Raw genomic sequence first — 25,061 nt, 5'->3', positions numbered from 1 at the left:
TTCCTTAAGTAATACATAACAAATTATATGCAAGGCTCCAGTATAAATTGGGGCTTTTGAACGGAAATTTAATAACATTTTCACATACTTTTCAGATATGGAGAGCAAGGGTATCATCTTAGTATTTTGTGTTCTGCTGGCGGCCAGTTTCATGTACGAAGCAGGGGCAGTTTTCAGTCAGAACTGTAACTTTAATGGGAAGAGAGAACTTCACCCGGTATTGTTTCATTGTTTCGTTTTTGTTCTCAGTTCTGTTTTCTACAGTGCTACTGCTATTCACGGGACCAGTTAAACACTTTACAGGTGTCACCTGAGTGCAAAATATTATCAATCATAACTGCAGAAAAGAAAATCTAAGTATTTGACCAAAGAATTTGGTTTTATCAACTGAGTTTATAATGTAAATTGGCTTTGGTAAAGAGTTTCAATGCTGACGTTTCGAGCGTGAGCACTTCGTCATTCACTCTGGCGAATTATCAGGTTATCTTTTTATACTCTCCCACCGCCGCAGCACCACAGTTTCTTTAGAAACTTACCCCTTTTATCTATGAGCATTTAATTGCTTTTGATATATAATTTCATTTCTCTGTTAAATTTCGTCTTCTCTCCTGCTTAGAAAGCGTTTAGCTGCAATGAAAGTGAAAACATTATTTTTCCGCGGGCTGTCTTTTCTAGCCAGATAGCAAATTGTGTTCGCATTTGAGAGCTGGTTAGTTTTAACCCCTGGCAGCTGACTCGTTTTCTTCTAACCTGTTTTAGTAGGGACTTTTAACAATCTATTTTGATCTACTTGTAGAAATCACGAGCTCTTCCAATGAACGTGAGGGACATGTGTGTCGCCATAAGAAAGATTTGCTCTCGAGAAAGATCAGCCGCAGGATTTCAGTTAGTTAAAAAAGGCACATTTAGACCGAAGTATTGTTATGTCCATGGAATTAAACGAAGCACAAAATGACTACGTCTCTTGCACTAAAAGAAATGACTAATACAATATGAAAAAAGTATAAAGATAAAAGCAATTGAAAAATAAAATTACATCTCTAGAGCTTGGCTTGAGATCCAGATCTCTTATCAGTAATGGTTCCTTTTCTACTTGTACCATTCCATTACTGAGCTTATATTATCGACACACACAAGTTGTGTGCGATAAAGGCTTCTACTTAGAGCTGCGATTGCTATTCTTCACTAATGTCTTCACTTAGTTTCCATTGGACTCAATTTAACGAAAAGGCCATTGACAGCCAGGCAGACGTTTTATTTCGAGTCCTGCGCGGTAAAATATCCACATAATTTGGAATGAAATAAATTTCACTTCGACTGCAGATAAAAACAATCGAAAGAAATGATCATCGCAGGTGAGTTGCAATCAAGTGATTGCAGGAAAGAAGCTTAGAAAAATCCTGCCAAAGCCTGAATTTTTTCCAGGCTTCTTTTCTGCCATTGCTGAGAGTGCAATTCATCTACGAAGATCATTGCTTTACTTGAAAATATCTACAATATTGGTATGTTTTCTAGTACCGATAACTTTTCATGAAAGGGGACATTTTTAAAAACAGCTTTCTACACTCTTGTTAATCGACTGCGACTTGATAACAATGCAACTTTGATAGTCACTACCAGGATCAGTGCTATCTAGCTAACCGGTGAAATTGCAGAGGGCGATCATTGTTTTTATTCTGCATTTATTATTGCTAAATCCATGTAATTTGATTGGACGAAAGATCTACCCATGAAAATGCGCAGATGGGTGTTCTTTGCAAGGAACCATATATTTTGAGTGATTCGTGTCATAAAAAAAGGTTAAGTAATGCATCAGCAAATCGAATGTACTAATGAATTAGCATTGGTGTCATCAGGACGCCATCTTCATGGCTCGTCCAATGCTCCGTTCCTGAACGTTTTCGAGATAACAATGCTAATATCAGGCTGATAGTTCGGTTGGCATCAAGTCCACTTGAGATCAGACATGAATTTTACACCCTAATTACTGACAGTTCGTGAAAATTACAATCAAAATTATCTCCACATCTCCTCGATGTCCCTGGAGACAATGGGGTCTTTGTCGTTCATGCTCGGCACTTGTCCGAGGAGGACAACGAGGTCATATCAAACTCTTTCATGCAAATTTTTCTTGTTTATCAATCAATCCTTTGACTTCTTTTAAAGCCAATTGGTCCCCAACCCTTTCGAACGAACTGCCATCTTTCCACTAAACTACAGCGAGACAATCTATTCTTTTCCCAGAAAAGATGGAGGAAACCTGCTTTTTGTTAAAGATTAAAAGCTGCACCAGCTTTTTACACTCTCTTGTATCGAGTAACCTGACTTTCACAGATATCACTCGGAAAAATTCTAAAACTCCATTGCAACGGAACAGCCCTGACGCCCACTCAGGACGTTTCCGAATCATCCCAAAAATGTCTTTTTCTTTTAGGGGGGGCGGGAGGGGGAGAAGTCAATTATCTGACTGTTAAGACTTGACTTGAAATTGTAAGAAACGTATCAGAAACAAATGCATTTAAAGGTCGTACATACGAAAGTTTCTTGCGCGTTTTCTTTTTTTTTTTTTAAGAGCTGAGGCCTATTTGCGCAGAAAACAAAATTAACGGAAACCATCTATTCATCGTCTCTATCTTATATTACAGACGAAATGGCAACAAGATTTGTCAACAAAATGCTACTGTTACAAAAGTAAGTGGTTTGGGGCAGGTAGGGGCTAATTTCCTAAGAAGTAAGGAGTCATTCAGCTGTGTGTTTTTTTTTCTCAGTTTTCGTCAAACTGCCGCCATCTTGAACGTTACTTAATAATTATTATCATCTCTATTTATATCACTGGTTGATCAAAAAAATGCATTGTACTTGTTTACATACCTCTCTGGCACTCAAAGCCTCTACTCTTTAACTGCAGTTTGACCATGTCTCGAAAAGCGGCTGTGAGGATAGATGACACATCCTTGGATACAATTAACCACGCCACGGAAACGATGTTGGTGTTTTCGAGGGCACTTCTTTGAGTATTACATATCTAATTACGGATGGGTCCACTATAAATTTGAACTCGTGACAGGACAATTATTGAGGATTTATAGCTGTTACGCTTTCACTTACTTTGAAGGGATGAACAGCAAGACAATCATCTTGGTATTCTGTGTTCTGTTGGCAGCCAGTCTCATTTCAGAAACAGAGGCAATTTACGGTCAGAACTGTTGCCAAGTTGGGAAGAGATCACTTGTCTCGGGTAAACGTATTCAATATTTGAGTTCCATACTTTTTTAGAGAGATACCCACATAGCACTGTAGTAAATCATAAAGATCATTGACCTTTTTCATAATGTTAATGATATCATCGGGGCCGGACCATCTATGAAATTGAACCAGATTACCAGATTATATTACAGTTATTGCAATGGCCGCTGGGCAATTGCGATAGGGGCAGTGATGATTATGTCAGCCTCAGAGAAATCGTGTGAATGTAGATTTGCTATCGTTGGTAGTTTTATGTAAGATTTCATGGTTATCGAAATCTGATCATGCGAGTGCCACGTGGCTCAGTCATAAATCGAAGTTAAGAAATTTTTTGCAAATGAAGGGGCAAGAAAAAACGAAACAAAGAAGGAAAGACAGAGAAAGACAGAAAGATGAAAATAAGAAAAACAAACGAACGAAAAAAAAAAGAGAGAGACAGGAAGAAAGAAAGAAAGAAAGAAAGAAAGAGATAAAGAAAGATGGCCGGTTTAGTTGACAATGATAAAGAATTTTCGCCTTCTTTTGGGCTGCGCGGGGATGCTCGGTGATTCACGTGACTAACATGACAAGTCGGAAAAAATGAGGGTTAGTCATGCATTTTGAGTCACAAACGTTAAATTCTGCGGATCAAATTCCTGACAGCTCGCAGGTCATGAGGTATCTTCCGCTACTCTTAACTTAGTTAATCGTTACTTTTCATTACATAGAAAGGAGAAAGGATGCTACAAAAGACATCACAGTACTTTAAAAATGTCACTGATAATGCTGCTAAGTATATATATATATATATATTTTTTTTTTTTATTTTTTATTTTTTTATTTAACCCTGATTAATCATCTGTTTTTACTCACTTGCAGAAATTAGATAATGCCCGGAGGAATATAATGAATATGTGTGCCACTATGAACGATGTTTGCAGAGCGTTAACAAATAGAGACGAGCCGTCGGATGTTAATCTGTGAAAGATGTAAAATAGACTATCGATCGAGTTAACCGACTTCAGAATTTAAAAGTATAAATGAAATGAGCAAAGCTGACTGGAGCATTTCAGAGGTTACAGTTGAAACCTTCTGAAAAATCAATAAAATTGCGTACATGTATTTCCTGAGTATTTCTTTAGATCTCAAAAAATTGAATACCTTTTTTAATCATAAGACTTCAAGCAGAAAAAACAAAACAAAAACGGCCCTCTAATAAAAAGGAAGACTGTCACGATAGTCTTCATTAGTGACTAGGTCGACACAAATGTATTTTTTGAGCAATTTTTTTTTATCTCCAAAAAAAGTGAATATTCTTCTTTTTTTGTTATAAGACTACGTTCATCCAGAAGTAGAGGTCCTTCAATTATGAAGGACATTGTCACCAATGCGGTCGTCAAGGAATACATGCAAATATGATTTCTCTAACCGCTTTTTTACAAGAGCTGGTAAAAGAACGACTCCATTTATTTAAAAATCAAAATACCGCGGAAAGTACAAAACCAACCCAAACTCAACTCTGAAGATTACATTGACTACGCTGCACACACAAGGAACGTCTAAAACCCGTAGATATTCACGTAGCTCAAAAACTAATCTGCGCCCTACGACATTAATAAGCGAAGTTTTTGCCATTTGATTGGATGAACCAAACTAATGAAAAAAAGCGGTTGATAAGATCAGGAGCTCAGACTGACAAAGGCTCCATAAAAGACCTCTGGAAAACAAGCGAGTGAGAACAGAATATTCGCGAACCACACTATTGATTCCCTATGGCATTTAAAAGTGTCCTTACATAAAACTAGATTGACACAAGAAGTAAGGAGTCATTCACCTGTGTGTTTTTTTCAGTTTTCGTCAAACTGCCGCCATCTTGAAGGTTACTTCAAAAGTGTTGATGGGTGGTTCATCAGTTAGGGAAACATTTATGTTAAAGGCACTCTTTTCCTGTTCTGCCTGTTATCAACGTGCAAGTGTTTCACAGAAATCCTTTTATTTTTCCTGTGATAGATGTTTTTGGCATGATTTGGTACATGCAGTGATTCCATCGAAAATAAATCGATTTTTCACCATCACATTACCGTTAAGGAGATTATCTCTTGTCTAAATGATTGACTACCATAAGTGCCTGTAACTTTATTTTTGACTTTTTCGGAACTCAAAGCCTTAACTCTCGAACTATAGTTTGACATCTCTCGTGGGAAGCCTTTTAGGATTATTCATACACCCTGAAACTAAACAAAAACCGACTCGAGGAAACGATTCTGGCGTCAGAACCTCTTTAACGAGGATATATCTTTGAGTATTGCACAACTAATTATTAGCAAGGGTTCACTATAAATTTGAGCTTGTGAAAAGACATCATTCAGGGATTTAAGGACGTATAGGTTACACTTACTTCTCAGGAATGGACAGCAAGACCGTCATGTTTGTATTTTGCGTTTTGTTGGCAGTTAGTTTCATGTCCGAAACAGAGGCAGTTTACGGCCTTAACCCAGACAATAATGGGAAGAGATCACTGGTCAGTTTGGTATATTGCTATTTCTTTCTTACTTCTTTGAATTCCGTAACTTTTTTCGGTTAAGGGTTACAGCAATGCAGTCAATAAGAACGATCATGGAACCTCTTCACGATGCAACCAGTATTAGCGGGGTTATCAGTAACGTTTAGGGGTCCGAAATAAATAGAATTGGAGAAGATACAACGACCGTTTTCGTCGTAATCGAGTAAAAACTGTGTTCGGACAGAACGAGGCCAAAGCTTACCCTGCTGTGATTTTCTCCTAATACTGAAGGAGAGGAACATTTCTTACTTTAAAGCTTTGTCAGCTTCAGAGTTTTTCTTTACTTAGTAATCGTAATGTTTCTCTAGATACGAAAAGGGATGCTGCTAATGATATAATGATATTTTAAATAATTGATCGATGAATGCAGACGAATATGTTTTTCTTCAGTGAACCCTAAACTGTTTTCATTCACTTACAGAAATTAAGTGATGTCCGAAGGAATATAAGGAGCATATGCGCTACCATGAACGATGTTTGCCAAAGGGAAAGAGAAGAACTGCAGGATTTTAATCAGTTAAAGATGTAAATAGATTGTTGGTTGAGTTAAACCGATAACTACATTTAAACGTGTTTATGGATTGCAGAATGAGTTAAGCTGACTACAACGTTTCAGAGATTACAGTCGAAACCCTATTGTAAAATCAATAAAATCGCGAAAAATTACTTACTGAGTTTTTCTTTTGATTTTAAATAGGTAAAAATCTATTTTCATTATAAGATTGCGATCAGCAGGAAAAAATGGCACCCTGTATAAAAGAGGATACTTTTATGATTGTCGTCGTTAGTAATTGGGTCGTCAATACGTATGATGCACGATCCTCGCAGTAGATAGCGCTATTTAAGCAATAGCGAAAATCAGACCTGAAAAAAATCAGGCCTGTACGGGATTCGAACCACTGACCTCTGCGATACTAGTGCAGCGCTCTAGTATCGCTCTAGTATCGCTCTCGCAGAGGTCAGTGGTTCGAATCCCGTACAGGCCTGATTTTTTTCAGGTCTGATTTTCGCTATTGCTTAAATAGCGCTATCTACTGCGAGGATCGTGCATCATATGTATCTAGTACCGCAGTTCAAAATATATGAACTTCATATATTTCATTGTATCTGGGTCGTCAATGTTTATAAACGAGTTTCATTCACCTATTAAAAACAAACATTCGAGCCATATTTTTACAACAGCAAGTCAAAAGACGACTTCATCAAATTAACACTCACAATAGGCTGGAAAAATCCTGCAGAAGAGGCTTAAATCTTTTGGCGTTCAGTTTAAGTCGTACGGAGGCACGCACGAGGCGAGGGCGAGGTGCAAGCCACGCGCTTGGGCTGAAGCACGAACTCAACCTTAACGACCACATCGGCAACACTACACACACAGGACGTTTCCAAAACCTTAAGATATCCTCGTTGTTCAAAGACCTGTCTGTATGCTACGACATTGCTAAAGTCATACAAGTAGCTCGGTGTTTAGGGAGGGTCCCCAATATGGGTTCTTCAATCCCGCCATCCCGACCGGAATTTTCCCTCAATCCCGAGATCCCGACGGTTTCTACCGACTAGTCCCGATACCGGTCATATTTTCTTAATTCCTTACCTCAGCAAAAATGATCCTTGAAGTTCCGTTTCAGCGGATTCCTTGGCTGCAAATAGCCAACGGGCAGTCGCCGGTCACGTTGTCCGGTCAAACATGCTTTTGCTCGGACACTACCCAGTTTTGGCCGGTCAAATTTTTAACAGTCGGAACTCTTGCGATAGTGAACCCAGATTGCACAATAATCCTTTTACAACTAAAAAACAACTGAATCCTAGTCGGTCTGCCAATAAGAATTACAAGTTAATAATTTTACTACTCTTTACTGCAGAAGTAGCCAAACAAACTCTCTTTTTATATATCTTGACTTTTTATGTTTTCATTACAACTCAGAGCCCTTTTCTTTTTAAAGTTACCGTTGTGAATTTTTGTTAGAGTAAAAGAGTGGTCGGATTCTCCAGGTTTTGGGCCTTTGGCTCGCTTTTTGCACTTTGCAACAAATGCTACTTGAAGTATTCTCGATGCAGCGAGATTATTATTTGTAAGGGTGCTCAGTTTGCGATCATCCAATCAATCAAACAATCAATCATTTTATTTAAGAGCAAATTATGGTATCTAGCCAAAGGAAAAAACCTCTACTAACTGGGAACACTTAAATAAAGCAAGTAAAATAACGGAATACACGATGATTTGCGGTCGGGACAGGACTTGATGACTTCGTGGAAATTTGCGACTGCCGGGAATTTCTAGACCGCTAATTTGTCTACTTTTATATTGGTTTTTTTTTTTCTTTCGGAAACATTTCTGTTGTCCCTTGTGATTATCAAACAGTTAAAAATTAAAATTTCTTTGAACGAATCGGTAAAGGACCGGACAAGATGTCCGGCAATCCAAGGATTTGTCCGTCGGTACCCAATTTTGACCGGACATTGTCCGTTGACCGGCCGTTATTTGCAACCCTGGATTCCCTCATAGCAAACCCAAGCACTGACTATTACGTTGAATTAGTTGTATCTCTCTGCACTAGAACGATGATCTAGTTAATTTGTTTTTCATGACTGGTTTTAAAAGAGTTTCGTCAGTCAATGAGTCATTTTTATGGTTTTTGCATAGCTCGTTTTTGGGTTTTTTTCTTCTTTTTTTCTGTTTTGCCTCTTTTGTTCGATAACACCGGCCCCCCGATCACTTCGATCCCTGAAAAAAGTGTGTCTCGGAGATGATAGCGATCAATGAAGAGCATTAAGGGTACATATGATCACGACGTACCACAGCAAATTCACTGTTCACTACACACATGGCAAGTCACCGTCAATAGCAACTCAGAAGACAGTTTGCTCATTCACAATTTTCAGCCATGGCAACGACCATCTGGAAATTCCATAAAATCGAGTACAATTGTGCTCAACAGATACTGAAACATCTATTCTTTTCGACCCCAGTTTAACCAGTGCTACATGTTCCGGCTCAAAATGCCGTAATCAACGGTAACCAAAGCGTACTATAAGAGGTAAGAACTATAAGAACTCTTATAGTACGCTTTGCTCACCTGCGGCTAAATTAATGCGAAATGTTTACTTGATGATTGCTATCATCTAAGAGCTTCTTTAGGAATTCGCTGCAATTAAACTATAATTCTGCTGCTATTGAAGCGAACAGTTCTTCCGAAACTAGAAACCGTTCCAAGCAAAAGAGTTGCCTCGCGATCCAACGACGGAATTCCACCAACATCATCGTCGGCCTCTTCCTTACAAGTAGACTCGTCTTCCAAATCTTCGCTACTGCTTAAATCGTACTCCAGTATGCCGTCTTCCTCGTCTGCTTCTTCGGCTTCGTTTCTCCGTTGTTCCCCGAAGCGTTCAAGGGAGACTGACTCACCCGGTCGCACCTCTCTCTGGTAGAGGTAGGAAGGCAGGGTTCCGGCTCTTGCCATTGTTATCTCTTGTCTGACAGAGCGCTGATGCACTGCAGCACCAAACGTTTGTGCCCAGTCCCTCATAACTTGTACACATTGTGGTGTCATTGGTACAGCTGGCAAGGGTTGTATAACAGGCATGGCCGACAGAAACCTGGTGCGTTCGGACACAGGATACCAAGACTTTGGATTTGTAAAATAGGTCGCCGCCCAATGGGTCGTTCTCTTGATACCTTCTGTGGCTGCATTTCCAAAGTTTCTTGCATAATCCAACACTATTTATAGCCTGCAAAAAGGGCCGCCTCTTGTCGGTTTCGGCTACTGGGGACGTTTAACAAATCAAAACGCATAACTTAGAACCTTTCAATAGCGAATGCCGGAAGGATTATAAGAAGCGGCTGTATTTAGAAGAAAAAAACAATGAACCAAAGAAAAACCCTAAAAAATAAACAAGCATGGTCTGCAGTGAAATGTCTGGTTACTGAGGTAATTGGTTTGTCTGGAAACGTGATGGAAACATGATGCCACGCGAAATTGCCCTTTACTCATTACTGATATTACTAGACCATAAAAAAGCGTCATTTCTAATTGTCGAAGTTCTCGCAATTCATTGTCGTCATTCGCAATATAATAGTTCCAAAATTCTAAATTAGTAAAGGCAAGAAACAGAACTTACCTAACTGTTTCCCTGAAGGACTTTAATGTGTTCTCCTTCCGTGGAAATTGTGCCCGAAATTTCTCCTTACGAAGAAACGAATTTCCGCTCTTCCCCTTCTCATAAAACAAAGCTACGCAGTTAATAACATCGACAACATCATTGTCGATGTTAACCGACATCGTTAAAGCGCGTTAAACTACGTAAACGATAACTTAGCTAGTCTCCCTCGGGTCGAATATCCCACACGCACCGATCACGATCCATATAAACTTGACACTAGAAATATCACGGTCAACAAATAACAAAGGTCACAAAGACATTGTCAAAGTGGATTCTCATTACGGCCAAGGTGTCCAAGTTTCATGAAGATAGACCACAGATCACCATTGGGGTCACAGAGCAGCGTGATAAGGTCGTGGAAAACGTGGATGTCAACTAGGTCATTGTTCGGCTATTTCCGACCATTTCCAACGTTAATAAGATGAGCTAGCTAAGATGACAGCTTGATTTTCTTTCCATATTTCAGACTCTGAAATTCCCCAATCTCGGTTTCTTTAAAGCGACATTTCCCGATTCCCGCCTGTTAAAATCGCCAAATCCCGTGTCCCGGTCATAAATACAGACCCGAATCTCGTCCCGCTTTTCCTTCAAAATCTAGAATCCCGGCCTTCAAATAAGCCAAATCCCGGATCCCGAAAAACCTATTGGGGACCCTCTTTAGGCGATCAAAGATTTGTTTCCTTAAGTAGAGCTAGAATAAATGACAGATGCCTTATTTTAGGTGTTGTTTTGAATTCTGGTGAAATGATCAGCCTCGTTGACAATTAATCCTTTTGGTAACATCATGTTACCAAAGGCATTGATTTTGTTGTTTTGAGGCCATTTTTAGCACTGTCCAATTTAGAGTCAGAATTTTCGCTTGACAATACGAATAAGATGAATAAGTTCAGTGATTTTTTAGGTTTTATCGTTCATTTCAGAAGATGGGTAGGTGATGTGAAGAATTTTTAATAAAGTTTGTTCTTCTTGTAAACGGATTTCAGAGGTGCAGAGAGGTTTCGTTCGCTCTGACGAAGGGCGGATCAATTTTACTATAAGTAGTGTCGGCCGACATATCGGTCGATATGTCGGTCGACAGTCGGTCGACAGTCGGTCGATAGTCGGTCGATAGTCTGAAGATAGTCGGTCGATAGTCGGAAAATAGTCGGTCGACATGTCGGTCGATATGTCGACCGACCGTCGACCGACAGATGGAGTGTCGCGTCTCGGTGGAAGATCGGTCAAGTTTCGGTGGAATATCGGTCGAGTGTCAGTGGTCTATCGGCCGAGTGTTGGTAGTCTATCGCTCGTGTGGTTGTGTATTGTTGCAGTGTCGGTATTGAAAAATTGGATTTGAAGGCATAAACTTTCAGGTATATGATTACGATAAGAAACGACATATGAGTGGCGTGGTGAAATTAAAAAATTTGGGCGTGACTTATTTACTACAACATGAGCCACTCACGAATTGAAGTCCGTTGAGCAAGTAACAATAACGGGAAAGTGAAAATCCTCATAAACGCAAATCCTTGCGTCACCGTCCCACTTTAAGAAAAAGTTAGCACCTATGATAAAACTTTCCGAAGACCTAATCTATTTATGGTTTCGATCTGTACTTTTCTCTCGAATATTTTCCCTTTATTTTTGAGACTTTAGCTTTTTCCTACTCGGCTAACGGGAGCTTTACAATAACTAATGACTAATGCAAATCGCAGGGGCGTCACTTCACGGGAATAAACTCTAGCCGAGTAACATGCTTTTTAGTTTTTAGTTCACACATGTCTATGGTACAGCCGGAACTGGCTGAATTGCATCTCTTCAAATAGCAAAAAGTTTTAGACAGTTAATATTAAACCAATAAAACTTTATTCTGACAAATAAAATAACCAACAAAAATTCTCTCAACAAAGATTATTTAAATTATTTTGTCCAAGAAGCTTGTAAAACAACACACTCAGATAGATTTACTCCGGTGTGGGGGTATGGAACCAAGCCTACTTTGATGGTGGGGGATGATGGTAGCAGAAAGAGACGACCTTTTTTTGCTGTGTATTGGGTCCCGTACGAATACAATGGTTTTGACTGATTCCCTTAAAGGGGATACTGTTCAGCAATGTCATCGAGCAGCCTTCGAAAGCATCCATTTGGGTGAGGCTCACCATGCCACCTTCGCCACGTGAATTCCTGTAGGTATTCAAGGAGAAAGTCAGGGTTTGTGATTCCTTTCATTTTCTTAAATTTTTCCTTTGCCGTACACCAGTTGCTTTCAGCATTTTGTGTATGGACTCCGGTTACTGGATCAACGAAATGTAGCGAATTATTCACCGCCCCGTGTTGTAAACCGAGTCTTCTCTGGAGTTGCAGATAAGCCGCCCAATGGTCTGAGTGCACTATGGAGCCAGGTTGAACCTTCCATTGAATAATACGCAAAAGAGTCGCCGCATTGCGCCGCCTTACGAGCTGTAGGTATGGTCGGGCTGGAGCATACAGTGTGTCAAACAACCCCAGTACCCACCTCTCTCTTCGAGGCCGACGCCCCCTGTGAAACTGCAAAGGAATAACAATTACAGCTGCATCAATTAAAATATTATGAAAAGAATCATTGGAAATACGGTACATTAAAGATGGGAGGGGGCGGAGGTGATACGACGCGCTCCCAAAAATCTTTAGCATCAGATTAAATGCCTTAGTTTGGTTCTGTAATGAGAGGATGGAAATAGCTGAGGTCAGCTAGTGCGTACATTTCAAATTTGCCTACACTCTGACAAACGTTCCAGTCGTGAGTTCATGTACTGTATGTACTCGCAACGCTTGCGTTCTCTTAGAAACTACGACCGTTGTACAGTGGAATGCAGATTTTTCGAATACTCAATTTTCCGAAAATCCCCATTTTTCGAAACAAAATTCGTTTCCCTTGTCTTTACTTCACTGTAATTTTACTCCCGCTTTCTTGAAGCTCCCCATTTTTCGAACAAATTACAATGTCCGTTTATGGTTCAAAATTCAGTATTCCACTGTACCTTTTTTAGTTCCTACCCTTCACTGACAAGTGATGTCAGCCAGATGTCAACAGAAAAAGTTAAACAGAATTATGTCAACATAATTTTTTGGAGTTTACTTTAAAAATACAGATAACATTTTTCGCCGAAGGACACCCTCTTGGGTCTGAACCCACCTCACTCATGACTACTCGAAGGCCTGTACTTCCTATTTTCTTGCTTTAGACTTGCGATTAAACTTTGATTCGTCGATCTGCACAATCACACCTGGTCCGCCTAACTGTGGGATCGGGTGACGCAACAATGCTTCCCATGCAACTTGCCGACACTTTCGTGCGAACTTGACTAAAACTTTCTGTGAGGCCGTTCCTTCAATTTCCATCATTCGTAACGAACTCTTGTGTGCCCATTTCCAGAGAAATCGCAACTGCCGTGCGATTGAAATTTTGCTTCCAGAGAAATACGAATGTACTCTCACTGACGAAGAGCGTCGACAACGGTGACATCTGTTGAAAAGCTAAGTTTAAGCTATATAGGTACGTCCCGTTCCAAGGGTATAGATTTTGACCATTTCGGTATGAAATGGGGTGTCTTTTTTTAATTTGAAGCCCTTCTCAAGAGTTTACGAAAACCGTTTACAAACCGTTATCGCAAATCCCTGGTCCACTCCAACGGGTCTGAAATAGTTGAAAGCTATCGAAGCTTAGCTCAGGTCGGCAGGGAAAATCTGTAGTTAGATTAATTAAAATTGGAATTGAAATTACTTACCAAATGTATCCGTCCCCATTGCGCAGATGGCGAATGCATTCCTACAATTCCCGCAGTTGACATTCCTTTTCAGTAGTCTGTTCCTTTGCAACCAATTTAATTCAACATCAACACCAGCACCGCCACAAGCAGCCAATGAGAAACGTAAAGGAAGTACCGATGACTGGCAAACAAACTATCCCTAATTATAGATTTCGTTTGCAAATAGTATATGCAGTCAGAGTTAATAGAGGGAACTGGTTATGAAAGCCGGCGAACTTCAAACGATGGAACTCTTTGTGTTGGTTTATGGCATGTCACGTGACCGCGAAGGTGCACAAAATATGAAGATGGCGACCAGCGAGTAGCCTTGCTTTGAGTTTATTCTTTTTTTACGGATGATCTAGAAATGATCTAACTGAAATATTATCTTAAGAGGATTCATAAGTGATGCCAGGGATCAACTACTCCGTCCTTGGCTGCGGATCGTGCAGACGATCGAAGGGAATGGGAATTTTTAAGCTGCCTGTCGCGAAAGACGAGGCTCATCGAAAATGACGCAACGACTGGCTCGGAGAAGTAATAAAAGCACGCAAAATCGACCAGGATTTCAGGGATTTCCCTCTATTAGCTCTGATGCAGTAAAATATATGGATTATTGGAGGAAAAATATAGATAGCTATGGCCGTCGTGCAAGATTTAAGATCGAAATTTATCCTTATCAGTATGTGGAATTATGAACAGGCGAACTAGTCTATAAATGGAGCAAAATTATAGATCGCCACTAACTCCCTAACGAATAGGCCTTATTTCTTACTTTCGTATTTTATTATTGTATTTACAGGTGTGGGACAAGCAATAAAAGTGGACAAAAGGGGCCAGAAAAAACAGTGCCGGAAAAGAAATTCAAAGAAGCCAAGAATGACCAGCAAGCTGCTATGAAGCAATTGAAAAAATCGGAAGAACCCAATATGAAGAAGGAGGAGGATATTACCAGGAAACGATCGCCGACTTGGAAAGACGCATCGAAGAACTTGAAGGTATATAGAATTTTGTGCACGGTTTCTTGTCAACGCTATTGGTCCTATTGTCCGAGAGTATTCTCTGAATTATGCATGATCATGTTTGTCATGATTTGGCGCTATTTGGTGTGTCAGACTATTATTTCGATGCTTAGAATCTATTTTCGCCTGCTGACAGGCGTTAGAAAGGGAAGGGAGAGCAGTAGGAATTGGACGCGGGAAAAAAGTGTAGACATTGTTGGGAAATCAAAAATTTTGAAATTCGGCGTTCTTTAACAGGAAAATATCTCTTTTCAATTTATTACATCTATCTTTCTACTTTGGAAAAGTTGCTCGCAAGGTTTCCTGCAATTATTCTGGGGTGGACATACCTTGCAACATCGTTCAAAGAGGGGGTCATAAGGGGGGTCCCGCATAAATACGTTAAAACAGTAATACCGCATCGACTTTTATCAAAATGCACGGAAACCGCAAGCCGCATAGTCTTGTAAAAAAACAAAACTGCAAGATAAAACGAAAATGTTCACAAAACCGCATCAAAAATACCACAGAAATCGCATCACCGCAAACCTTTATGCCCCCCTCCACAAAACTTCAAATGTTGCATTTTCTGTTCACCGCAGGATGGTTGCACACCAAAATGGAGCGCCAGTTATCCGAATTAAAAAGACAGAGTATTTAGTAGAGATGTACACACGCTGCAACTTCGTTGTCAACGATGCGAAGATGCGGTGTAGAACAGAGATGCTCAGGGGCGTAGATACCACATACGCACATACGCATGTGTGTACAGCTGAAATCTGAAAATTTCTTTTCAATCTGACAAAAACATTACTTTTTATTGCCTGAACGCGTTCTTATCTTTAGATTGGCTGATTTGAATTTATTTCATATATTTTTTCTTTTTTAATTCAGTTGGCTGATAGATAAATTAAAATAAACAACTAACTACTGCGTTTCACTGAAGTATTTATTTCTTGTAATATCCCACGGAAGATGCAGGAAATGGCATTTCCGCCATAATTTGAACTTTTCCAGACCCCCCTAGTGGGGAGCCTCTGTCACTCAAAATAGTACTTCTCGGCGTATAGTTACAAAATCGCTAGCTACGCCCCTAATGCTTTCAGGGTCTTTCTGTGATGCATGCTGCTCTTGATTGAATCCTGCCGTTTAGTTTCCCTCAAGCTAAACGCACTGCACTTTTTCGAAAACAAAAATACGCGTTAAAAACATTGCAAAGTTAAGCGTATCAGGAATTTTTAATCGACAATTACAAATTCTATCGTGGACTAATAGTTTGACCAAATGCTAAAGAAACCATTTTATTCCATCCTCAAAGCGTACATGCAACTGAAAATGCAATATTTTTTGTAGAGTCGGTTAGCACGGGCAAGAGTGAACAAAAACCAGCTGCAACTGAACTGGACACTGACGATGGGACAGACCAAACGTCTGATACTGACATTGGGAACGACGATTTCATCGAGGACGATAATTGGGAAAAGGAAACAAAAGACGATGAAGAAGGAGCAGAGTGTGCTAAAAAAAAGACTAAAGGTTAGTTCGTGTGCATGAATGAACAATTAGTGGATCGTGGCTGATTTATATACGAGTCGAATCCAATGACACTTTTCCCCCGGGTATCTGACTTGCTCTTAAATAAATTGGTCAAAATCTCCAGTGTTCGGGGCCACAATATCTTCCACACTTTGCAGACTAAGGATTACCTTAAAATCGATTTTGAAGTTTTGATCATTAATTTACATGGCCGGGGAGGGGGGAGACTCTCTGATAAAAATGACGGGGTTGCTCGTGGGAAATTTTAAGTTTACCCCCTAAAGGAGACCAATCTGGGCGTGGCTCTAAGTTTACGGACCCCTAAAAGATACCAATTTTTAGCTGTAGGTATCTTGATTTCCTTTTTTATCGACTTAGACAACCAAAAATGAATGACAGCGAGATTCTTTACTGAAATTTATTCGCAAGCAACCTCAAAAGATAGCCTGACAGCCAGAAATGTGAGATTTTACTCCTTAAAAACGTAAGCGAGACGAAAATCCCTGATTTTACCCCTAAGCATGACGACGATCATCCCCGCCATTTTCATGAGAGTCCCTCCCCCCGGGTTTGCACGATTACGATCATCCGTAGCCCGCTGTTTAGCCTACATACTGGAACAGAAAGGGGAGCGAGAGAGGAAATATCCCTCGCGTTTCGCGCGCGTCCCACGTGCTCAATTGCGCCGTCAATAAGACCTGTTGACCAAACATGACCTTATCCCTGGGAATCGATATTTTCCTTATACAATGCCACAGTCAAAACCCATTGTGGCGTCAGGGAATCACCATATCACATTATAAACATTTAAATATTATTTCACAAACAAAAAAGGTTACATTCACCGATGACTGAACTTAAACTACTCCATTTTTTTTTTCAGAATTACCGATATCAGGATCAAATCTGGAAGGCATTCATCGAAGATATAAAGGCGTCCTCACAATTTTACAAAACCATCACTGTTCCTTAACAGAAGCTATGCGACGCTTTGGCATCGCACGAAACACGTTAAGAGACTACATCGGCCTGTGTGAACTCAAGATCGTGGACCCCAAGAGATATGAAAGAATTCTGGCGACTGAGCGTGAGATGACAGGGAAAACATCCGCCAAGAGTATTGAACGTCGTTGCAGGGTTACTTTGAAAGAACTCAAAACTCGCGTAAATGAATTGAAGGAGGAAAAGCAGCTCCTTCCTTTCTATCCAAATGACGGATTTTACTCTTAATCATTTTCAGAATGGGGGGCAATTTTTGTGAGGTTCTGGCGAAGTGTTTTCTAGCTAGGATTATTTTCTTTGACGTTCTGTAGAAAGCAATCGGTTATTTCAAAATATAGTGGGTAATTATCACAAACGGTAGATCAGACATGTAACTGCAGGATTTCGACAGAGCCTCAGCTTCTTGACTTCATTTTCGTTATTATGTTTCAGTTGCCTTACCCGGCTGCGAGAGTAAAGATAATATTAGATTTGTGATAATAATGATTAAGGATTGTTAATGAATTTTTTAAACATGAATACTGAATTGCTTCATTAAAGTTATTGTTTATTGAAATACAATGAAGCTGTTCATAGAGAACTGATCCTCCTAGGAGGGTTTCACCACCTCCACGTAAACACGGCCCGAGCGATATGTTAGATTTTAACATACCTCTGCTAGGAAAGCAGTGCAGTTGAAGAGGATTCATGCCTAAATTATAATACTTCATTCTGGTGGCTTCGTTTCGCTTGATTTGGTGGTTTCGTTTCGATTGTTTCGGTGGTTTCGTTTCAGTTGCTCCAGTCGTTTTGGCTGTCAGTCGGTGGTTTCGTTGCCCATGTTTCGGTGGTTTTGTTTTGGACGTTTCGTTTCGGCAGTTTCGGTTGTTGCAGTCGTTTCGTTGTTTCTAGTTTTAGTCTATGCCCCGAAGAACAGCAGAAGTTTTATCCTGTTAAGATTTTCTTAAAACACGTCCATACGGTCGGCAATAGGTAAAATGCCATTGAAGCATCACTTAAGTGTCAGTAAAGTATCGGTGAAGCATCGGCCAAGTGTCGACCGAGTGTCGGCCAAGTGTCGGTCAAATATCGACCGACTGTCGACCGATATGTCGACCGACTATCGGCCGACATATATCGGTCGACATATCGACCAACATGTCGGTCGACTGTCGACCGACTGTCAACCGCCATGGCGACCGACATGTCGGCCGACATGTCGGCCGACACTACTTATAGTAAAATTGATCCCGAAGGGCTAACGTTCAAAACGTCAGCTTTGAAATTCTCTACGGTGGCCAATTTACATTATCACCTCAGTTGATAAAAGCAAAACTAGCTTGTTACTCCCACCGACGCAGCAACGCAGTTTCTTTAGGAACTTATCTCCTTTATTTAGAATAATGCCTTTAAAATCGTCATGAACAAGACTATGTTGTCAAGTAGTGTCGCAGAGTATAAGGATTGAAGGTGAAAGGAAGAAAAGCGAGCGAAAATAAACTCTCAAGGAACAATGATAATTGTATTGGAGAGGATGGAGGTTAAAATCTCGCATCACTTAACAACGTCTATTGTGTCTTGAAAGTGCTGAAAGTACTGAATACAGAATGTCGCTGAATTTGTCAAGAAACGTGCTGGTTGTTATTTGGGGTCGATGCACGCAATCGACAGTAAGGTTTTTCTCCATGCGGAACAGGACGTTTTCATGAGAAGTGACTCAATTACATCTGAACCTGAAAATTTGGATTCTTCGAGAAGTTTATATTGTAAATAAATTCCTAATCCTCCGCCTGTTTTCGATTTACAGTAGTTTGAATTCAAATAGTCGTAGCGATGTTTACCAGCTCTGCGGGGTAATCAGCTAGCCAGGTTTCGGGAAGCCCAATCAAAGAGAATGGCTTATACTATTTTTCAGCAGTGGATTCATTTCATAGAAAATTTCTCATTCAGTTTCCAGTTTTAAGTGTCTAGTGAAAAGTTTGCTTTGACTCCAACAGAAGCTACTAACTAATACTGGCATTCAAGTGGTAGCAGTTGGATTCGGGATGACTGAAAGATAACTAGAAAGTGGATTAAATATTTCGGGCCATTCTACTGGGATAAATGGAAGCGATTCAAGCTGATTAAACGGAAGAACTAACATCTAAGTGATTAAAAGGAAGGAGAGGCGTCTCTTATGCCAACCTACTCTTCTATTAAGCTTAGGGAATATTTCATTTATTTCATTTAACCAAAATAACACCTCATTTTTTCTGGATCATGCCATGATAAAGATGGAGGAACGAAATACTGAAATTTTCTTTGTTACACGTCAAGATGAACTGCTTTTGATTCTCCTTTCTATAAAAAAAATTAACCGTTTGAAAGATAGTATCAGAAAAACTCCGGGTTTCCTTGATCCTCTCTGTAAACTTGGTTGCTGAAATCGCCACCCTTTCAAGTTACAGCTTCCCGACGGAAAATAACCCTATGAAGCGGAATAATTCCGAGACCCACTCAAGATCGCAGCTATTTATAAGCTGTACTTTATAATCTCTTGATGTCACCTGCACAGTTTTTTTTTCTTGCATTTTCCCTTTGTTCTTTTTTCTTTAATGTTGTTCTGTTGCTTTTTTTAAAATTATTGGAAATGAAACGTTGCTCTACAAAAACACCGCAATAATTATTATCATCTCTATTTCTATCACTGGTTGATCAAAAAACTGCATTGTACTTGTTTACATACCTCTCTGGGACCCAAAGCCTTTACTCTTTAACTGCAGTTTAACCATGTCTCGAAAAGCGGCTGTGAGGATGGCTGACACATCCTTGGATACAATTAACCACGCCACGGAAACGACGTTGGTGTTTTCGAGGGCACTTCTTTGAGTATTACATATCTAATTACGGATCGGTCCACTATAAATTTGAGCTCGTGACAGGTCAATTATTGAGGATTTATAGCTGTTACGCTTTCACTTACTTTGAAGGGATGAACAGCAAGACAATCATCTTGGTATTCTGTGTTCTGTTGGCAGCCAGTCTCATTTCAGAAACAGAGGCAATTTACGGTCAGAACTGTTGCCAAGTTGGGAAGAGATCACTTGTCTTGGTAAATGTATTCAATATTTGAGTTCCATACTTTTTTAGAGAGATGCCCACATAGCACTGCAGTAAATCATAAAGATCATTGACCTTTTTCATAACGTTAATAATATCATCGGGGCCGGACCATCTATGAAATTGAACCAGATTACCAGATTATATTACAGTTATTGCAATGGCCGCTGGGCAATTGCGATAGGGGCAGTGATGATTATGTCAGCCTCAGAGAAATCGTATGAATGTAGATTTGCTATCGTTGGTAGTTTTATGTAAGATTTCATGGTTATCGAAATCTGATCATGCGAGTACCACGTGGCTCAGTCATAAATCGAAGTTACGAAATTTTGCAAATGAAGGGGCAAGAAAAAACGAAACAAAGAAGGAAAGACAGAGAAAGAGAGAAAGATGTAAATAAGAAAAGCAAACGAAAGAAAAAAGAGAGAGAGAGACAGGATGAAAGAAAGAAAGAAAGAGATAAAGAAAGATGGCCGGTTTAGTTGACAATAATAAAGAGTTTTCGCCTTCTTTTGGGCTGCGCGGGGATGCTCCGTGATTCACGTGACTAACATGACAAATCGGAAAAAATGAAGGTTAGTCAAGCAATTTGAGTCACAAATGTTAAATTCTCTGGATCGAATTCCTGACAGCTCGCAGGTCATGAGGTATCTTCCGCTACTCTTAACTTAGTTAATCGTCACTTTTCATTGCATAGGAAGGAGAAAGGATGCCACAAAAGACATCACAGTACTTTAAAAATGTCATTGATAATGCTGCTAAGTATATATATATATATATATTTTTTTTTTTTAATTTTTTTATTTAACCCTGATTAATGATCTGTTTTTACTCACTTGCAGAAATTAGATAATGCCCAGAGGAATATAAGGAACATGTGTGCCACTATGAACGATGTTTGCAGAGCGTTAACAAATAGAGACGAGCCGTCGGATGTTAATCTGTAAAAGATGTAAAATGGACTATCGATCGAGTTAACCGACTACAGAATTTAAAAGTATAAATGAAATGAGCGAAGCTGACTGGAGAATTTCAGAGGTTACAGTTGAAACCTTCTGAAAAATCAATAAAATTGCGTACATGTATTTTCTGAGAAGTTCTTTAGATCTCAAAAAATTGAATACCTTTTTTAATCATAAGACTTCAATCAACAGAAAAAACAAAACAAAAACGGCCCTCTAATAAAAAAAGGAGACTGTCACGATAGTCTTCATTAGTGACTAGGTCGATACAAATGCATTTTTTGAGTAATTCTTTTTATCTCCAAAAAAACTGAATATTCTTCTTTTTTAGTTATAAGACTACGTTCATCCAGAAGTAGAGGTCCTTCAATTATAAAGGACATTGTCACCAATGCGGTCGTCAAGGAATACATGCAAATATGATTTCTCTAACCGCTTTTTTACAAGAACTGGTAAAAGAACGACTCCATTTATTTAAAAATCAAAATACCGCAGAAAGTACAAAACCAACCCAAACTCAACTCTGACGATTACATTGACTACGCTGCACACACAAGGAACGTCTAAAACCCGTAGATATTCACGTAGCTCAAAAACTAATCTGCGCCCTACGAGATAAATAAGCGAAGTTCTTGCCATTTGATTGGATGAACCAAACTAATGACAAAAAGCGGTTGATAAGATCAGGAGTTCAGACTGACAAAGGCTCCATAAAAGACCTCTGGAAAACAAGCGAGTGAGAGCAGAATATTCGCGAACCACACTATTGATTCCCTATGGCATTTAAAAGTGTCCTTACATAAAACTAGATTGACACAAGAAGTAAGGAGTCATTCAGCTGTGTGTTTTTTTCAGTTTTCGTCAAACTGCCGCCATCTTGAAGGTTACTTCAAAAGTGTTGATGGGTGGTTCATCAGTTAGGGAAACATTTATGTTAAAGGCACTCTTTTCCTGTTGTCCCTGTTATCAACGTGCAAGTGCTTCGCAGAAATCCTTTTATTTTTCCTGTGATAGATGTTTTTGGCATGATTTGGTACATGCAGTGATTCCATCGAAAATAAAACGATTTTTCACCATCACATTACCGTTAAGGAGATTATCTCTTGTCTAAATGATTGACTACCATAAGTGCCTGTAACTTTATTTTTGACTTTTTCGGAACTCAAAGCCTTAACTCTCGAACTATAGTTTGACATCTCTCGTGGGAAGCCTTTTAAGATTATTCATACACCCTGAAACTAAACAAAAACCGAGTCGAGGAAACGATTCTGGCGTCAGAACCTCTTTAACGAGGATATGTCTTTGAGTATTGCACAACTAATTATTAGCAAGGTTTCACTATAAATTTAAGTTTGTGAAAAGACATCATTCAGGGATTTAAGGACGTATAGGTTACACTTACTTCTCAGGAATGGACAGCAAGACCGTCATGTTTGTATTTTGCGTTCTGTTGGCAGTTAGTTTCATGTCCGAAACAGAGGCAGTTTACGGCCTTAACCCAGACAATAATGGGAAGAGATCACTGGTCAGTTTTGTATATTGCTATTTCTTTCTTACTTCTTTGAATTCCGTAACTTTTTTCGGTTTAGAGTTACAGCAATACAGTCAATAAGAATGATCATGGAACCTCTTCATGATACAGCCAGTATTAGCAGAGTTATCAGTAACGTTTAGGGGTCCGAAATAAATAGAATTGGAGAAGATACAACGACCGTTTTCGTCGTAATCGAGTAAAAACTGTGTTCGGACAGAACGAGGCCAAAGCTTACCCTGTTGTGATTTTCTCCTAATACTGAAGGAGAGGAACATTTCTTACTTTAAAGCTTTGTCAGCTTCAGAGTTTTTCTTTACTTAGTGATCGTAATGTTTCTCTAGATTCGAAAAGGGATGCTGCTAATGATATAATGATATTTTAAATAATTCATCGATGAATGCAGACGAATATGTTTTTTTTCAGTGAACCCTAAACTGTTATTATTCACTTACAGAAATTAAGTGATGTCCGAAGGAATATCAGGAGCATATGCGCTACCATGAACGATATTTGCCAAAGGGAAAGAGAAGAAATACAGGATTTTAATCAGTTAAAGATGTAAATAGATTGTTGGTTGAGTTAAACCGATGACTACATCTAAACGTGTTTATGGATTGCAGAATGAGTTAAGCCGACTACAACATTTCAGAGATTACAGTCGAAACCCTATTGTAAAATCAATAAAATTGCGAAAAATTACTTTCTGAGTTTTTCTTTTGATCTCAAATAGGTAAAAATCTATTTTCATTATAAGATCGCGATCAGCAGGAAAAAATGACACCCTGTATCAAAGAAGATACTTTCATGATTGTCGTCATTAGTAATTGGGTCGTCAATGTTTATAAACGAGTTTCATTCACCTATTAAAAACAAACATACAAGCCATATTTTTACAACAGCAAGTTAAAAGACGACGTCATCAAATTAAAACTCACAATAGGCTTGAAAAATCCTGCAGAAGAGGCTTAAATCTTTTGGCGTTCAGTTTAAGTCGAACGGAGGCACACACGAGGCGAGGGCGAAGTGCAAGTCACGCGCTTGGGCTGAAGCACGAACTCGACCTTAACGACCACATCGGCAACATTACACACACAGGACGTTTCCAAAACCTTAAGATATCCTCGTTATTCAAAGAACTGTCTGTATGCTACGAGATTGCTAAAGTCATGCAAGTAGCTCGGCGTTTAGGAAGGGTCCCCAATATGGGTTTTTCAATCCCGCCATCCCGACCGGAATTTTCCCTCAATCCCGAGATCCCGACGGTTTCTACCCGCTAATCCCGATCCCAGTCATATTTTTTTAATTCCTTACCTCAGCAAAAATGATCCTTGAAGTTCCGTTTCAGATTCCTAGGCTGCAAATAGCCAACGGGCAGTCGCCGGTCACGTTGTCCGGTCAAACATGCTTTTGCTCGGACACGACCCATTTTTGGCCGGTCAAATTTTAACAGTCGGAACTCTTGCGATAGTGAACCCAGATTGCACAATAGTCCTTTTACAACTAAAAAACAACTGAATCCAAGTCGGTCTGGCAATAAAAATTACATGTTAATAATTTTACTACTCTTTACTGCAGAAGCAGCAAAATAAACTCTCTTTTTATATATCTTGACTTTATTTGTTTTCATTAGAACTCAGAGCCCTTTTCTTTTTAAAGTTACCGTTGTGAATTTTTGTTAGAGTAAAAGAGTGGTCGGATTCTCCAGGTTTTGGGCCTTTGGCTCGCTTTTTGCACTTTGCAACAAATGTTACTTGAAGTATTCTCGATGCAGCGAGATTATTATTCGTGAGGGTGCTCAGTTTCCGATCATTCAATCAGTCAAACAATCAATCATTGTATTTAAGAGTAAATTATGGTATCTAGCCAAAGGTAAAAACCTCTACTAACTGGGAACACTTAAATAAAGCAAATTAAATAACGGAATACACGATGATTTGCGCACCGGTCGCGACAGGACTTGATGACATCGTGGAAATTTGCGACTTCCTGGAATTTCTAGACCACTAATTTGTCTACTTTTATATTGGTTTTTTTTTTCTTTCGGAAACATTTCTGTTGTCCCTTGTGATTATCAAACAGTTAAAAATTAAAATTTCTTTGAACGAATCGGTAAAGGACCGGACAAGATGTCCGGCAATCCAAGGATTTGTCCGGTCAGTACCCAATTTTGACCGGACATTGTCCGTTGACTGGCCGTTATTTGCAGCCCTGGATTCCCTCACAGCAAACCCA

At 39.5% G+C, this 25,061-nt stretch overlaps 4 long non-coding RNA genes across 4 annotated transcripts; all 4 read left to right on the top strand.

Moving 5' to 3' along the window:
* Positions 1-58: 58 nt before the first annotated feature.
* On the top strand, positions 59-1,045 carry LOC148725515 (uncharacterized). Its single transcript, XR_015991238.1, has 2 exons — positions 59-217; positions 797-1,045. It is a non-coding gene; the product is annotated as an uncharacterized LOC148725515 (long non-coding RNA).
* A 1,997-nt stretch (positions 1,046-3,042) lies between these two features.
* Positions 3,043-4,347, top strand: LOC148725514 (uncharacterized). Its single transcript, XR_015991165.1, has 2 exons — positions 3,043-3,238; positions 4,105-4,347. It is a non-coding gene; the product is annotated as an uncharacterized LOC148725514 (long non-coding RNA).
* Positions 4,348-5,267: 920 nt separating this feature from the next.
* LOC148725513 (uncharacterized) lies at positions 5,268-6,454 on the top strand. Its single transcript, XR_015990918.1, has 2 exons — positions 5,268-5,746; positions 6,210-6,454. It is a non-coding gene; the product is annotated as an uncharacterized LOC148725513 (long non-coding RNA).
* A 16,058-nt stretch (positions 6,455-22,512) lies between these two features.
* LOC111325281 (uncharacterized) lies at positions 22,513-23,528 on the top strand. The gene is made up of 2 exons (XR_002694313.2): positions 22,513-22,820; positions 23,284-23,528. It is a non-coding gene; the product is annotated as an uncharacterized LOC111325281 (long non-coding RNA).
* The last annotated feature ends 1,533 nt before the right edge of the window (positions 23,529-25,061 follow it).

Source organism: Stylophora pistillata, chromosome 8 (assembly GCF_964205215.1).
Source record: "Stylophora pistillata chromosome 8, jaStyPist1.2, whole genome shotgun sequence".
NCBI classification, from domain to species: domain Eukaryota; kingdom Metazoa; phylum Cnidaria; class Anthozoa; order Scleractinia; family Pocilloporidae; genus Stylophora; species Stylophora pistillata.
Note: the sequence above shows the minus strand (reverse complement) of the source record. Positions and strands in the feature narration are given on the sequence as shown.